This window comes from Nyctereutes procyonoides, unplaced genomic scaffold (genome assembly GCF_905146905.1).
Source record: "Nyctereutes procyonoides isolate TBG_1078 unplaced genomic scaffold, NYPRO_anot_genome, whole genome shotgun sequence".
NCBI classification, from domain to species: Eukaryota; Metazoa; Chordata; class Mammalia; order Carnivora; family Canidae; genus Nyctereutes; species Nyctereutes procyonoides.
Window position 1 is genome coordinate 7,535,375 of NW_026575045.1, and position 5,652 is coordinate 7,541,026.

The window sequence follows — 5,652 nt, forward strand, 5'->3', positions numbered from 1 at the left end:
CTTGCCTATGGATTTTCATCTGGCAACTCCCACAGTGAGTGGTTGGCATACTGTAAGTAGAGCTCCAAGACACTGGTATTTCAGTGATTTGAAAAATTTAAACCATTGTTTATAAATGCCTAACTTTAAACTTAAATTGGAAGACACTGTATCATTAACATAGAAAAGTCATTAATGTAGTAAAAACAAATCAATTGTTAGGTAATTGCTTTAGGTAAAAAAAATCCCATGTGGTTTGTGTAGTCTATATGAATTGGATTGAACATCATGATATTGATTTAAGAAAAATAAGTCAGAAAACAAAAGTGCAAGTCATAATTTCTCAACACTTTTACGAACCAAAGTTTTCTTTCTTTCTTCTTTTTTTTTTTTTTTGCCTATGCTACAAAGCTAGGAATGTGCATCAGTAACATGGAGAATGGGCTCCTGGATTGTAGTTTAAATATCTCATAGATCCAGAGTCAGTAAAGGCACTAATTTCCACAATGGCTAGAATCCTTCCCAAAATTGTTTATTACTACTATGTAGTATAAAATGGGTATCAAGATCTCTCCAAGGAAATAATGAGTCTTCAGTATTTTTGCAGATTAGGAAAGAAAAAAAGATACATCACTCAATTGTACAAATGAGAAAACTTAAAGGGAAACTAAGGTAGCTTTCCAGAATCACACAATGAACACAAATTAGAAGTGCACACAACCTACAGAATGGGAGAAGATATTTGCAATTTTTTTTAAATCAAAATGATGCATTTATTCAGGGCAAATCTTAATTTTCTTTGTCTTCTTCAGAATAAAAAACTGCATGAATGCCTAGAAGACTTGAAGTAATGCTGATTTATCATCACCTTTATTGAAACTTGATTCCTTGAGCCAGAGGAAGGTCCTTACTGTAGTTGATAGTACAAATGGATCTTCTCATGTACTGTTTCCAGGCATCACTCCCAGACTCCCGGCCACCACCAGTGTGATTTTCTCCTCCATATGCACCTCTGATCTCAGCCCCACTTGTTGGGATATTGACATTTACAAAGCCACAGTCGGATCCTTTCGGTCCAAGCCAGCGGAAGATTCTGCCCAAATTTGGTAAAGATGCTACTTGAAAGTCCTTGTTTTACTTCATTATTCCATGCAAAGACTTCTTCTTTGTTCTTAAATTTGAATACATAAAGAATCAGAGCAAATGTCTCTGTGTGCGCAATGGATGCATTGTGGGCCAGACATGTGACAACTGTTGGTTCTACATAATTGCCAGGGCGATCCATGACCTTGCCACCATGACCACGGTGCCACCTTCTTTCTTTGCATCCTCCACTGCTTCAAGAAACATGTTCACTGCTTGTTTGGTGTGGAGTGGCCCATAGAGAACATCAGAGTCCCATGGGTTCCCCACATGTATCTGTGCATAGGCCTTTTTAAACCTATTTACAACTTCATCATGATACTTTTGTGTAAAAACAGGTGTCTCGCCATGGTACATCTCTGGCCAGACATGGTGATAAATAGTATCCAAAATATATAAAGAACTTATAAAATTCAGCATTTCAAAACAAAATAATCCAATTAAAAAATAGAAGACATGAATAGACATTTTTTTCCCCAAAGAACACCTACAGATTGCCAACAGACCTATGAAAAGATGCTCAACATCACTCATCATCAGGGAAATGCAAATCAGACCTACAGTGAGATATCAACTCCACACCTGTCAGAATGGCCAAAATCAACAACACATGAAACAACAGGTGTTGGCAGGATACAAACAAAGGGGAACACTCTTACACTGTTGATAGGAATGCAAACTGGTGTAGCCACCCTGGAAAACAGTATGGAGTTTCCTCAAAAAGTAAAAAATAGAACTACCCTAGGACCCAGCAATTGCACTACTAGGTATTTACCCAAAGAATACAAAAATACTAATTTGAAGAGATCCATGCATCCTCTTGTTTACAGCAGCATTATCTATGCTTATTCATTCTTAATTTGTCTTTTGTAAGTAAATCTCTGTGGAAGTGTGTGGTATAAAGACAAGAAAAAAAAAGACACATTTTATAAAAGGATGGGGAAAAAATCTATTATGTAAACATTAATTAAAGAAAACAAGAGTGGCCCAAAGGAAGAGAAACCTTTTGGCCCAAAGGAAGAGAAACCCTTTGACCTTCCTTTTGACACTCTTTTAGGCCACTCCTCCTCACCCATTAAGACACTAACTCCTCAAGCTAAGCTCTTTCCCTGCATGATTGCCTTCTTCACCCAAACTGAGGCCTCATACCAGGCTGCCCTTCTATGGGGACATCTTTCTTACCTGCTTGGACTCTGACCTCCCATGCCAGTTCACTCTCCCTATGGATGTCCCTCTCACTTTCTCGGACTCTGACAACCTGCTCTAGCCACTGCAACTACCCTTCCCCAACCCTATCCCCTCACTACTTTAGGATAGAATTACTTAAGAAAGGAAGGGAAGAGAAAGGAATATGGAGAGGAAGAGGAGGGAAAAGAGAAAAAGAAAAAAAGTGTTGCATTAAAAATTTTAAAATCCTAGTTCAGATAATTGTTAATCTCAATATTTTATTTGCCAGCCTCAAAGGCATTGAAGTTTGGCTTTGAACTCAGTCTTTCAAATATTTGTTCAGGTGTTTGAGCCTCAGAGTGAACATTTGGAATGCTGAGGACAAAACGCATAATTCATTTTATTTTTTGATATCTCTGAACTTGTTTGGGAACAGTAGTCATTTAATTCTGTTAGGTAGCATTATGTTTAATCAACATAAAAGTAGTAGTCATAGGAATATTCCATCTGGACTTTTGCTCATATCTTATAGATTAATATCTTATAATACCTTCAAGTATAGTTAAGGATTCCATCTGTAACTTGGAATAAAAATCTCCTTATGTGCTTTATGTATTAAAATTCTATTAGTCGGTTGTATATAACTGTGTATGTAATATTTCCACAATTACTGATGATTGTGAAAGCTGATAATTTATTATAAAATAAATACAACATATTTTGACATTTAGTATTAATATTATAAAGCATAAAATACTGGGAGGACTTTATCCCTTTTTGAGGCATATCTACATATAGCTTTATATCCATAAATGTCAATAAAATTTGAGTAATAACCTAAGCTATAATAACAGTGATATTATACTATTCTCTTTTTTTGCTAATGTTTATACATTCAACAGAATAAGTTTAACTACAATATAAAAATTATATTTAAAATTCTTTATTTAATTCCACTAAGGCTTGCCACTAGGCCTGGAAAAAAAAGTCCTAAGTGGATCTTCTTCAAATCATAAAAGAAGAATGTAAATGTTGGCCCCTCAAAAATATAAGAAAGAAGAACTGCAAAGTCAAGTGTGATTAATACTCAGAATAAATCAACATTGATCAAGATATAATAATGCATATATATATATATATATAGTTTAAAAGTTTAAAAAATGAAAATGTTAGAGGGAAATAAGGCATCCCTCAAATATGTGACTCTTCCAAAACCCTTAAATAAAAGCATCTTTTTGTACCACAAATCCTTATTATCTACCATAGGAGTAATCTAAGTGAGAAATTATTTTTCCCAAACCATAACATTCAAAATTCATTTCTGTTTAAAACTGTACTTTTAAATAAAAATTCTGTTCTATTTGAAATTCATTCTATAATAGTAATTTTGGCTTCACTCTTCATTTGGCTAATTAATATTTAGTTAAAATGTGTATTGATAGGGGCACCCCTGAGCTATATCTTTGCTTGAAAAGAAATCTTTTCGAAATACCTACAGATTTCTCACATCTCAGATTTGCCCTTAATCCAATCTGTCTTTATTAGAACAGCAAAAATTAGATTAGATCAGTTTGGCTGAAGTTCACTATATAATCTGTTTATTTCTGGATTGTGTAAATGCAGGTATCCTCTAAGGATTTAAGACACTTCCTGGTTCTAGCCGTTCCTAGAGCATTTACAATTTCTGTAGAGTGTGTTGTTGTATGTTTTCACTCAAGCTTCATCAGAATCATAGGGCACAGTCAGGGTATTGCTGATTCAATACCACTTTCCTTAGTACTTTAAGAGTTACTTTTTAAAAAATTGCATTTGGTTTCTCTGAGCCTTCACCAATTTCTTTAGAGTTTCCTGAATATATTAAGATCTTTAAAACACTTAACTGTGGTGTCAAACCTAACAAATGAGAAAATCATACTGGCTTCCTATAATAAATGCACTCTAGATGAGTACCAGGGTTTAAGTTGGGTATCCTAGAAAAAACTTACATGGTAAATCATTTTAATATTAATTATTTTCTAAAATCTTCATCATCATGCATCTTTTGCAAATGATTCAGCAATTGCATCCTTGAACCATTAATTTTTTTAAGTATTGGGCACTTAATGAGTCACATAAAATTTATTGAACTTCTTTCTGTATGTTATCTAATTTATTCATCTCGACAATGTGGAGTTAGTACTATTAGTATCAGTATTTTACAGGAGAGGAAACTGATAGTGATTGAAGCTATTTTGCCCTTCCCCCTCAATATTCTAGAATATGCTAGAATAGTAGATCTGGATTGAAATTTACAGTCTCATTCCAAAGCGCAGGCCTTTATTCAAGTGCTACTCAGAATATAGCTAAAGGAATCAATAAAATATATTATGGTTTATATAATGGATATTCTTAACTCTGAATAATTACATCTAAATACAAGAAGTCCTCAGTAAAGACAGGTACTATGTGGTTTAGGACAAAGGTACAGTAATGAAGGAAGTAGTTGAGACAAGATGAGTGATAGTAGCATTGAATGAATCTTGGAAACCTTTGAATAACAGCTCATTGATTGCCATATTTTACTGTTGAGTCTCAGGATATCCAGAGAAACTCAAAACGAAGATAGAAGTAATAAGTTTCCAAACATGGGCTCTGAAGCCCAGCTTATCTGGACTCAAATCTTAACTCTTTCACTTCCCATTTACCTTTGTCAAATTACTTGTGCTTAACTATCTGTGCTCAGTTTCCTCTCTGTAAAATGAGGATGAAAGAACTATTACATTAGGGTTATTTTGAGAAAGAAATAAAAGTAATATATGCAGAATATTAGGGGTGATGCATGATGCTGGACTGGTCTATAAATATAAGCTATTATTCAATATGGGATAATATGTATTTTTGTAGCTCATAGGAGGGGACTCTTCTGTTGTGGCTAACATATCCTCTCGAGGGAAAAAAAAATATTGTGCATGGCTACACAACACAGCAAAATGCCCTCACCAGAAATTTATCTCAATTTCTGCAAAAAACAGAATATATCATTTAACTTGAGAAATTTGCTCAAACTCATCTTGGAGAGGGTCACTTAGAGTTTTCTGGCTAGTGTATCAGGTTTTTTCTAGCTCAGTTTAAGAAGGCAGGATGAGTTTCCATATTCAAAGACAAATTGGAATGCTTACTGGAGCTTTTGTTCTGACTGAATCCATATCTTTATTTTCTTTTGGAATTGTAAACAAAACAAAACAAAACAACAAAAAATAAAGAAAATATTCTTACCAGCTCATCCTCCATAATTGCTGTTTAGAGAAGAAGTGTTTGTGTCCTAGCACAAAGATGACATGGTTGGTAAATATGTGAGGAGGTGATAGTTCTGAATATAGTGAC

At 34.3% G+C, this 5,652-nt stretch overlaps 1 pseudogene; it reads right to left on the bottom strand.

Moving 5' to 3' along the window:
• Nucleotides 1-839: 839 nt before the first annotated feature.
• On the bottom strand, nucleotides 840-1,493 carry LOC129509239 (alpha-aminoadipic semialdehyde dehydrogenase-like; annotated as a pseudogene).
• Nucleotides 1,494-5,652: the final 4,159 nt, after the last annotated feature.